Source organism: Vulpes vulpes, chromosome 12 (genome assembly GCF_048418805.1).
Source record: "Vulpes vulpes isolate BD-2025 chromosome 12, VulVul3, whole genome shotgun sequence".
Classification (NCBI taxonomy): Eukaryota; Metazoa; Chordata; class Mammalia; order Carnivora; family Canidae; genus Vulpes; species Vulpes vulpes.
This window is the reverse complement of record NC_132791.1, coordinates 180,009,062-180,021,158: the sequence shown is the minus strand read 5'-3', so window position 1 is coordinate 180,021,158 and position 12,097 is coordinate 180,009,062. Positions and strand designations below refer to the sequence as shown.

The 12,097-nt window shown below is 45.1% G+C and overlaps 1 protein-coding gene across 4 annotated transcripts in view; it reads left to right on the top strand.

Annotated features, from left to right (window-relative positions):
* Positions 1 to 12,097, top strand: part of ZFHX3 (zinc finger homeobox 3) — a 956,897-nt gene that overhangs the window by 789,650 nt on the left and 155,150 nt on the right. The window lies entirely within an intron of this gene.

The following is a 12,097-nucleotide window of genomic DNA, read 5'->3' as shown; positions in this document are numbered from 1 at the left end:
AAGAATTCAAGAACCCTAGTAGATTCCTTGTCCTAGTAAACTAGTGAGCATGGCTCTGATAACACTTGCCATGAGGCAGTAACCTTGTATGCCGTCACTGGCATATAGTCCATGCCTGACTCCCCCTCCCCCTCTCCCCTCCCCCCAAAACAATTGTACTTAGGGATTTGCTTGGCTTCCTGGATTTCTGTTTCTTGACCAACTGTTTAAGGGAGCCAGAATGAGGCTGCCTCTGTAGATCTCAGGCCTTCTACAATTCTGGAAAAGGAAATTGACACTATGAACCACAAAATGTAAAGTACTCAAGTATTTGCCTGAGGCTTTGCCTGAGCCTCAGAATTAGGATGATTAGGTCCTTGGTGATTAATTCCATGTCACATTGGGATCAACATGCTCCTGCTGTTACTTCTGGTGTTTCCTAGAAAGAGAAAGGGTGCTGTTTATCAAGTTTTTGTCCATATTGCGTGCTCCGCATTGCGCTAAGAGACAAGCAGTAATACAGCCGATTTTTGCTCTCAAGCGGATTTTTGCCCTCAAGCCGCTTATGGTTAGGTTGTAGAGCTAAAAGCGACCCTGGTGAAACAAGGAGCGACAGTGCAGTGGCAGTGTGGTGATGATTGACTGTGGTAGTACCAAGAGGAGACAGAACTTCATGGGCTCCAGTGATCAGAGAGGGTTTTATTGCCTGTGTAGTGGAACTTAAGCTTCTTAAAGGATGTCCAAGGTTCGGGTAAATGTTGAGGAAGAGAAAACACATCCAAAGGGCCTAGGGCTGCAGGGACAGCAGCAAGAATGCATAAAAATGTGGAGATGATGGGCAAGAGACTCTTTTCTTCAAGGGAAGCCAGAGAGATGATTGAATAGTGGCCTCGGGGTAGATTCTAGAGAGTTTGAAAACCAGTATGGAGAGTGTAAGGATGAATACTTTGGTGGTTGGCTCTTGTGGGAGAGAAAAGCACCACATGGATATGACATTGGGAAGGCTAGACTGATCATTCTTTTCTATTTTCTGGAGTCAAAGATAGTACCAGGAGGGAGCAAGACCAGACTGGTTGGTCAGTGAGGGGCACTTCCTTTCAACCGTGTTGAGCCCTGCTGAGTGTCGAGTAATGGGAGACTGGCCACTTACAGACATCTTGTGGTCTGCTGAAAGTATGAGGCCCATATGCAAGCGATAAGTCAGGAATGGATATTCTTGTTTGGGGAGTCAACAGATAATTTCAGTAATTGAAACCACAGAAGTAGTTAAGGTAGTCGATGTACAGAGATAAGAGCAGAGAGCCAAGGAGGGTGGAGAACGTGATGGTTAAATGCTGGAGGAGAACGAGAGGAGAGGTTTCTGTGGGTTCAATAATAGGGAATCTTATCAAATAAGTGGAAAAGTGCAGAGCTGTAGGAATGGGAAGAGGGACAGGCAGTGAAGAGATCAGAGAGGAGGAGAGCCAAAGAAGCATGCCAGGGAAATGAAGGGGTGATCTCAGGGTGGGGTGGTTGGCAGTTTTGAATGCAGGGAGAGATTGAAGATGTTGAAAGTAGAAGAAGAAAAGCCACTGGCTGCCCTGAGGAGGGCATCAGTGACCTTGTAGAGAGGACAAAATCTTGGAGACATAGGGCCTTCTGACCCACCTGACGTGATGTCCAGAGAGCCCGTGATCCTGCCTTCTGGGAGGGCCTGGCAGCCGTGTGTACCGTCACTGAGCTGCACAGTTGGATCCATTGTACAGCAGAACTTGAGAAGTGCAGTAGATGTCTCTCTAAACTCATAGAAGAGGAAAAACTCATCTGGCTGTACAAGATTGGTGTGGGGGGAATGAAGCAGAAGGCAGATTCCACTTGTTTGAAGGAGCTGAGGACAGATTGTTGGAAGCAAAGGGAGAGTGTTGTCTGAATTGGCGATGCAAGTGGGTCAAACTCTCATCCAGGAGCTCAAGGGTAGGGGAATATGGTAGAGAGCCGAGCAGGAGATATTTCCAGTAAAATCCCACAAAGCCCTCTTATTAATCATCAAAAAAGGACAGTACACCCCTGCAGTAGAAGTAACAGACAATTCACAAAAGAAATACAAATGGGCCATGTCTTATAAGCAAAAAATCTAAGTTAAAATGAGATATCATTTCTTGCCTGCCAAAATTATTTTTTTTTAAAGCAAAATAATGCCCACTATTGATGAAGGCGCAGGGAAATGAATGCTCATGTGCCATTGAGCATGAGTTGGAAGGGCTTTCCTAGGGGGCAGACTGGGAAGCCTTACCTATTGCTAGCTTTTAGGCCAGCAATTCCACTTCCAGAAATATGTCCTAAGAAATAGAGGTGTAACGTCACAACTAAGATCCTAGGTTTTACAACAGGAGGAAAGGCTTACCTACTTTCAGAGGCGACTTAGCTAGTCTGTGACTTACATAAGCTACTTCACCTAAAGCCACAGCTCCTTCCTCTGTAAAATGGGTTGTTGCAAGGATCAGTGAAATGATGTGTATTTTAAAAAATGCTTAGAACCATGCCTGTCCTACCAAGTGGGAAGCAGGGGAACTGTTACTTATTTGTATTATTTTGTTAACATATTTACAAAGATTTATAAGAATATATTGCAGCAGTAACAGCAAAGTACTTAGGAATTACCTAAAAGTCCAGTAATAGAATTTGGTTAAATGATGCTATGTCCAGAGGCCACAGTGCCTGTGTGGCCATTGATGCCAATATACGAAGGATATTTAATGTCATGGGAAACTTTTATGCAAGCTGAAGTTAAAAGGGTGGCTCACATAAGGAGCAGTGTGATCTGAGGTTGGCAAAAAAAAAAAGATCTGCATCTCTAGGCATGCAGAGGAAAAAAAAAAAAACCCTAAAAACTATGACTCTCTGGCTGGTGGAATTATAGGTGATTTTTCTTTTAGCTAGTGAATCTTTCTGCACATATCCATTTTTTTTTAATAATGAACTCACACTACTTTAATCAGGAGAAATTATTTAAAATGAATTTAACATCATGAGATGCCAGATTGAAACTGTAATGCGCCCAGATGGCACATTTTTACATCTTCTCCTAGCTTTTGCTCTGCAGCCCAGCAGCAAGAATGGAGAGATTAGAAATAGGATCTTTTGAGAGGGATTTTGAGGAAATTGGGAGGAGATGAAACGTTTGGGGTGCTGGCAGAGAAAACAGTGAAGTAGTTGGTTACAGTTAGCATGGGACGGTATCCCATTTAGCTGGGAAGACAGCAGGGGATGGATAAAGATGGGGTGGGTGCGCTGTGTACCTGCCAGGTAGGAGGGGCGGCTGATGCGGTAGGATAGTAGGGTAGCTGCTGTGTTTGGTGAAAGGAGGTGCTGTTTGACATTTGGGGCGGGGGGAAATCAGTGCTTCATTAAATCTAGATCAGGAGAAAACCATTCAGGCCAGTGATGGCCAAAGATGCTAGTCATCTGTCTTCAAGATATGGTGGAAAGGCACAGGGAGGATGGGCACTGAGGTTAAGTACCTAAGTGCTGGGATCCAGTTACTTGAATAACAGGTTGAATTGCCCCAGATAATTTTTCAGAACAAGCGTTCTAAGGAACAGTTGGGTAGTTTTGCTTTTTTATTATTGTGTTCATGGCTTTGGTCATTGTCACATTGTGTATGCGTCCACATAGTTGGTAAGAAATTGTATTCCTCAAGTACCAGCTCATTTTTTCCCTAAACAACAGAGTGGATTCCTCACCTGCCTCTGCTTCAGATCTTGCAACGCCATCTTCCTCCCCTCTCCTCCCCTCCACGACTTGACTGTAACCAGAATATCGTGGTAGTTGTGGATTCCCTGTAGAATGGACTGAGCTAGCAGTTTTCACTTCCAGGCTGATTTATGTTCACGCTGGAAAGAGCACAGATGCACTCATTAGCAAACATGAAGCCCAGGGCCTGGACGACTCTGTGGGCCTTACATGCAGTGGACCTCCTGCAGCACGAGGGACCTGTTCAAGCACGTGTGTGTTCTCTGACCTTGCCATAGTTACAGAATAATTCTTAAGGCTACTGGGAAATTGCTACCAAGCCGATGGAATCTCACCGTTTCATAGTTTCACACTTACTGACTTCTACACAGTGGCAATATACAAATACAGTTATTGTAGAAAGCATAGAATGGAATTGGATATGGTTCTTCAGTAGATTCTAAGTTAAACAGATGAGGGTATTATTTCTTTGTCCCTTGAATGAGTTTCCTACTTATCTCAGAATCTGGGTTGCCTTTGGGTGTTTGGCGGGGGGGGGGGGGGGGGGGGGGGGAGGGAGACGTGGGAATGGTTTATTCGTTGCTGTGTATTTTTCTCTCCCGCATGTTTTAATCTAGATTTATCAGTGCTCACCGTCTGTAGGTTGTGGGGGTTCTTTTTTACGGTGGCTGCCCTGGTCTTTATTTTTAGAACAGCATTCACCAAGTTAGGGAAATCTGCCCTGATCCAACATCACTGATGTCTTGGGTAAATGTCTATCAGCGTTGTGTTAGTTGAAATTCTGCCCAAGTTAGAATGGTCATTGGTCTTCTCTAACTGGAAAGCTCTGTCTAGATCCTCTCTTCTAGGGGAAGGGAAGCCCAGGTTTCTAGGTTTGTCTATACCTGTCAGTACCTTCCTGTCTAGCCTTGCAGCCTGCTGCTTGCCTGGAGATGTGCCAGCAGTGAATTTCACATGAAGAGAAAGATATGGGGATCACGTGTATTTTTGGTGGTTCAATACGGAGAGTCTTGCACTGGACAATCACTTTTTCCTCCTTGTTTCGACATAATTTTAGATGTACAGGAGAGTTGTAATAACAGAACAAAGGATTCTCGTATACCCTTGAGTCAGACCTCATGTTAACGTTATCTCATATTCTATCTATACGTACGTATGTGTGTATATACACACACACGCTCTCGCTGATTTCTCCTAAGCCACTTGAAAACTGAAACATCATCTCTAAATAGATCTGCGTGTTTTTTTTCCTAAAAAGAGACATTCTCGTGTATAACCACGCCATAGTTACCAAAACTAGAAAATTAACAGGCATCTACAACGATTATCTGACCTACAGACCTTATTCAGATTTTGCCAGTTGCCCCAATTATGCCCTTTATAGGGAAAAGAAAATCCAGATTATGTGTTGTGTTCATTTGTCATGTCTCTTTAATCTCCTTTAATCTGAATCTTCAGTCTTTCTGTTTCATGTTGCTGACATATTTGGAGAGCATAGGACATTTTGTAGACTGTCCTCAATTTGGATTTGTCTGATGTTCCCTCATGATTAGATTCAGGTTTTGCATTTTTGGCAGGAATGTCAGGGAAGGGATGTTGTGTTCTCCGTGTATCCTCTCGGGAGGCACATGAAGTCTATTTGCCTCATTCCTGGTGATGTTAACTTTGATCATGTGGTGAAGGTGGTGGCTGCCAGGTTTCTCCACTGTAAAGTTATTGTTTTTCCTTCTGTAATTAATAAGTGTCTTGTGGGGAGATACTTGGAGACTGTGTCAGTATCCTGTTACTATGCAAACTTTCATCCACCAGTTTGAGTATCCATTGATTCTTCCCTGAGTGGATTATTATGATGATGGTTACCAAATGGTGATTTTCTAACTCCGTAATTCCCTCTGTATTTATTCGTTGGATTTCTGTTCGAAGGAAGAACTTTCCCTAATCCCACATTTTCAAAAAATTTATGAAAACTATGCAATTACGGATTCTAATTTTTATACGTTGGGTTGTAAACCCTGGCTCGCATCATCTTCTTGCTCAAATTGTCCCAGTTTGAGCAAGGGAGGGCCCCTCCAACCCTCTCCTGTGACCTTTTTAGCATACTCTCTTCCTTCTTAGGGCACTTCCTTAGGTTCTTGCTCAAACAGATGCTTCAGGCTCATCTTGCACTCTCCCTGTCCCCAGGCCAAGAACTGGCCATTTCTTCAAGGAGCCCTAGATGGGGCTTCAAAGAGGCCATTTAGTGGAGAAAGATACTTCTTCAACTAAGAGATAAAGAAACAGAACATGTTCAGGGATCATCTTGTTTTCTCCTCTTCAAGTATTATCATTTCTCCCAACACCTTAATTTTCCCTACAGTTTTTTATTAAGTACATATTACGTCTTGGATGTGGAGAAGACAGAGATGGATGAGATATGGAACAAATGAGTGGCAGAGGGAAACCAGCCAATGGATTTACAGCAGGGTGATAACCCCACAGATGCTGTGTTTTTCCATATGCGAAATGCTTCTGTGGAATCACAGAAGAGGTTATAGTTGACTGAGGAACCCATTGGATGAGCCACACATCTTCACTTTTCACGGGACTGAGAGGCTGCCCGATGGAACCTTCTGGCCACAGCAAGATCCCCTTCTCCATTCATGAAACCAGAGAGTGCGGTATTTCACAGAGTCAACATTCTGTTAGAGAACTTTAATAATCTTGAGAAAGACTTTCATTTCTCTGAAACTGACCTCGAATTCCTCTTAAATTCCTCCTCATTACCCGTAGTTAAATGCTGAAGCTAGATAGAACACATGTGACTAATCCTCACTGTATGTAGCAGGCGTAGTTGAAGAGAGCTGCCTTGCCCTATGATGGGAAGTTCTCTCTTCTATTCTCTCTGAGCCTCCACTGGTCAGCCACTTGACCATGCTTTGCTTTGTCAGCACCCCTCTTGAGTGGATCATAGCATTCTTCATGCAGAGAGAGAGAATGCTGGGGAGGTGAATGCTGCTGAGTTTCCACCGGTATGCTGTGGTCCTACACCCGGAGGTCACATCTCTATCTTTGGCTGCCAAGTCAGTGTGTTGCTTCCACTGAATTCATAGGGAAGTAACACCCCTGGGTAGTCTTTGCATGAACTCTGGTTAATCCAAGTCTCTTCCAGTCTCTGTTGGTTTTACTGATTGCATGAACTTAAAATGCAGGGCTTCAGGATTTCATCTTGTCTTTTGGGGCCAGTCGTTCCCCCTAGCTGAGATCTTACTTTGAGTCCGGATGCCACCATTTGGTGTAGGACTTAGTCCTCTTAGCTATATGTACTTCACATCATGTTGCATGTGCTTGTGTTCGTCTATGAAGTTGTTGGTGTGAGTATAGGGAACCAGGGACAAGACAGGATGTTGAGGCGTGCCACTACACACGCTGACATTTGAGCGGATACTTTAGGTAATAAATAGCATCTTCCAGCTATACAGTCAGACAGACTTTATTATCTGAAAGACATTCTGGTATCCTGGATACCGAGATATGATAAACTTTGGGATACCTTATTAAAATCAAAAAGTTCTCTCAAATGCATTTCTCAGATCGTTGAATCTCTGTGAAGCTATTTTTCAGTTTATGTGAATGGTGCTTACTGAAGCTACAGCTAATCGCTAATTTCCCAGGACCTCTTTTTAAAAAAAAATTTCCTCCTCCCCCCCCCCCCAGATGCTATTCAGCAACCATTGAGTCTGTTCTATAACTGTGGGGAACTTGCATTATATAATCTGCAACATATCTTTTAAAATCTGATATCACTTTATCCAAAATATGTAATTCTTTCCCCTTCTCTTGCTTTATATTATTTCTGAGCGTTTTCCATCACTTAATGTTCTGTTTCTTTGTGGTCTCTCCCCGACAACACTGTACACTGGATCCTGTTTGTTGTTGATTCCCTAGCATCTGTACGTAGTAGGTGCACAGTGAATAATGAATGAATACATTTTTCTGTTTATGGTCTCTGGAATCTGCCTCTTTTTCTTAAAAAAAAAAAAATGTCAGGATAATGGGCCTGCCATTTAATTCCTTAGAACACCAACCCCCACTCTTGTTACCTCTTCTGTGTGAAGACCTCCAGGTGACTCTCCATCCCTCACCCTACCACTCCAAAAAAGGGGCATGTGTGTGAATAGGCATGTAGTTTTTACATAGCAGTCCTAGACTCCCGTGATCTTTGAACAGTCCCAGGTAGGTAAAGATTGAATTTGGGTGTTGGATATAAGGATGTTCTGGAGTTCTCTTTAAAAAAATAGGCTCAGTGGTTTAGTGCCTGCCTTTGGCCCAGGGCGCGATCCTGGAGTCCTAGGATCGAGTCCTGCATCGGGCTCCCGGCATGGAGCCTGCTTCTCCCTCTGCCTGTGTCTCTACCTCTCTCTCTCTCTCTCTCTCTCCCTGTCTATCATGAATAAATTTTTAAAAAATAGACCTGAAAGAAAAATGTCATAGGGGTGGCTCAGAACACAGACTGCACAGCCAGATGATGGTTTTAGCTTTTAGGCTATATAACTTGTACAACCTCAGTTTTCCCGTCTCTAAAATGGGGATGTAAGCAACACCTGCCTCACATAGCAGTTATGAAGGTGGTGTAGTACCCACAGGCTTTGACGTGATGCCTAATTCAAGAAGTGATGGCTTCCCTTACGATGGCTCTAATTTTAAAAAGCTTCAGGAAAGAAAGGCATAAAGGAGGAAATGAAGTCACCCATAATCTCATCCCCAAGCAATGACCGTTTTAAAAGTTATGATACAAATCTCCTTGTTTCCATATGCAGAACTATATGAGCTTCATTCACTTAGCATCTGCTGTGAGCATTTTCCCACGCCTGTAAGTAGTTTCTTTAAACAGTGATGTTTTATAATGTCTTATGGAACTCTATGCACTATAATTTATTTGGAGAGCCCTTGTTTTGCCAGGTTTTAATTTTTCCTGTTAAGAATGTTATGATGAGTAATATTTTATCTCTGTGCGTCTCTTGGGTCATTTCCTCAAATGGGGGAATTGCTGAGTCAAAGGGCATGTGCATTTTTTGAGGCTGTTGATACCTATTGCCAAATTGCCTTCAGGACAGCGATGCTCCCTGACTCGCCCTCCAGCAGCGCGGGTTGCTTCTGGAGAATCGTGCGCCTGCTGGGTCACTTCTCTCTGGCGATGCCCATGCCGATGCCCAGTGGGTTACTCACAGAGGCAACAATTTCTCGCAGTCTGGATTCTCTTGTTTTTCCTTTCTTCCCTTTTGTTTCTTTTCTTGGTTTTCTGCCAAACAGCCTCTTGTGAAAGGACCGCCTAATTAACCCTGTGCTAATTAACAATTTAAAATTACACAGTGTGACTGTTCATGTTTAATTCTCTGGGAGCTAGAGCAACAGCAGGAACCCCCTCCCCTCCCTAATAACTATATCCTGCCTCCCCTGCGCCCCCTCCAAGCTTCTCAGTAACTGTTGCATTATACCCAGCCCTGTCTCCTTAAAGGAATGTAACAAAACTGTCCTTTCACATCTTCTCAGTAGAAAGAGGGAGATGAATGACTTTGTTAGTCGTAGGCCCAGTGGTATGGAGTTTTTTCATTTTTTGAAAAGATTTTATTTATTGGACGGGGGTGGGGTAGGGTGTGTGGGGGGAGCCCAAGCAGGGGGAGGGGCAGAGGGAGATGCAGACTCCCCACCGAGCAGGGAGCCTGATGTGGGGCTCCATCCCAGGATCCTGAGCTGCAGGCAGATGCTTAACCCACTGAGCCACCCAGGTGCCCCAGTTTTATCGTTTTAAACAATCTTTGGAAAATAAAGACTGCTGTTAGCAAAGATGCAGGGGGCTTTACAGATCGGTTCCAAGGGAATGGTAACTTGTGTGGAGTAAGCGTGGGGGCTTTGATGAAGATGTTGGAACTTTGCTGTATAAGATGACTTCTCAAACGGGAGATTTAAACATGAAGCAGAGAGAATGAATGGGAGAGAACTGGATCACTCCTGTGTCTCCCCTTTGACTGTCTTACAGGAAAGATGTGCTCTTTTGAAATTTAACTGAATTCTTAAAACCCTGCACATAAACACAAAAACCATGTTGAGTACAACATGGGGGGAGTCCTGAGTAGAACGCGTCTGTGTTTATAAGGGAATTTGGGGTCATAAGCATCAGAAGAGAAGCAGGCTGCAGAGTTGTGGGTTTGTGATGTGTGAGCTGGCCCTGGTGTGAGTGAAGGATGAGGAAGGGGGTGCAGAGCCAGGGATGGGTGGGGGTGGGAGTCTGGAGAGAGCTGCTGCTGGGGCTGTGTGGGGACCCTCTGGGTTCCCAGGCTGCCCTCTATAACTGAAGATCATTGATTTTACGGGAAACCATGTTTACAGACAGAGTGCTGATCGACCTGCCGAGTTGACTTCTGCCTTCTTAAGTAAGAACTACCTTTTTCTTATTGACTGGCTGATAAACAGAGCGAGAGGGACAGCTGGCTGGGTGGGGGAGTTCTGGATAGCCTGAGGTCTTTAAAGGATTGGGCAGGTTTAAGAGATTTCTTCATCTCTATCCTCAGGTCCCTGCTGGTCCACCCCATCCTTACACCTCCCTGGGACTGGTGGGGGAATCCAAGATTGGCCCTGCCTGGTTACCTAGCAGTCCAGGCACTAAGCATGGAAAAGATGGCAATCTGGTGAAGATGATGTGAAGCAAAGAGCATCTCAAGCTTTAATGCCTGTCCCCAGGGGAAACATGTTAAAATGCAGATTCTGATCTGGAGTGGGGCCTGAGGGTCTGCATTACACAGGCTCCCTGGTGAAGAACGCTGCTACTTGTCCCCGAGCCACATTTTGCTTAGTAAGGTTATAAAAGATTCTGCTTGTCGTGGCCAGCAGGCATTGAATTCAGGAAGCTCTGATCCTGAAGTGGGATCCTTCTTTCCCACTGGTGTCTTAATGGGCTGTCGCCACTCCTTGTGAATGAGTGGTAACTCACGTGGCCTCTCTTTGGGGCAAGTGTCACCACCACGGGGTCATCTGTCTTTCAGAGGTGGCCCCAGTGTCATCCTTTCATGACACTTCTTGCTTGGGAATAGAAAACCAAGTTAGGTGAGTTTTTAAAAGTCCCAATCATTTAGCTGGATGAGGAGGAGGTGGTGGTGGTAGGAGAGAGCAGAGCAAGAAAAGCCCACCAATTAATTGGTAAACGCTTGCAGGTTTCTCTGGCCTAGCCCAGGCTGGAGAGGAGATTGGCTTTGCTGTCGATACACAAGTCCCTAGTGAAGCATCAAAGCTGTTCTCCTTTATCAATCGTGGCCTCCCCTTCCAGCATGTTCCTGTAACTTACCAAGCATTTATGACATTGATTTTACAATCGGGCTGTTAACCCTCCCGCCCCTTCAAGCCTGCCAACCTTTTGGGCCCGAGCTGTCAATCAGATGTCGTCCAACCAATCAGGTGCATCTTTAAGAAGAGCCACCCTGGATTCTCACCTGTATCCCAGCTAAGCCTTTTGAAGTTCCACTGCATTTGCTGTTTGGTTTGGTTTAGTGTAGTCATCTTTGTTTAAAATCAATATGCCTTTTCTAAGGTACGTGGAACTTTGTTGTTAATGGACTTGGAGGTTATAAGCTTGAGAAGTGGAGTGTCTGTGTGTTTGTGTGTGTGTGTGTTTTGAACAAAACAGGACACGTTCTTCCAAAAAGTTATTTTTTCCAGACTTTTTGGTAAACCTGCCTTCCCTGTCTTTTCCCGAGGGGGAGCTGTTGGCTCACTGTGCAGTCAAGAAACAAGAAATGAAAAAAGAATGGGAAGATGGGGGTGGGGTGGGGGAAGAGAGAGACCAAACTCAGCCAAAACCTTCATCCGATGTGTATGAATGAGATGTTGGTGGAGAAGCAGCCAAGTGTTCTCCAGGAAGGAGGCGTGGCCTGGGGAGGGGTGGCAGAGGGAGAGTGGCCTGGGGATTTGCAGGCGAACAATCAGGGCCATTACAAGAGGCTGAGTTGCCTGTGGGATCCGTGCAGGCATGTGATGATGTGACCGCAGGAGCAGAGAGGTGGCTGGTGATCTGATGCCTCCCTCCCCGGGGATGCAAAGTCTCAGAGGGCAGACTCGGCTCCATGGCACTTCGGAGCCCGAAACAGAAGAGCCCCGGGGCTGAAGGACAGCTGCTTGAGCAGCTACTAATAACTGCGGGGCAGGTGTGGAACGGGGCCGGCCGAGCCCAGCTGCTGTCTCGGCTTGCCCCTGAGATCCCCGGCAGCAGAAACCATCACCCCAGTGGTCACTGGGCTCCATCCAGACAGGGCAAGAATGACGCTGCTGGAGGGGCAGCCGGCCAGTCGAGTCTTCCCAGATAAATCAAGCTCAGATTTTGTACCATCACGTTTTTAGTCTGAAGCCAGCTCACAAG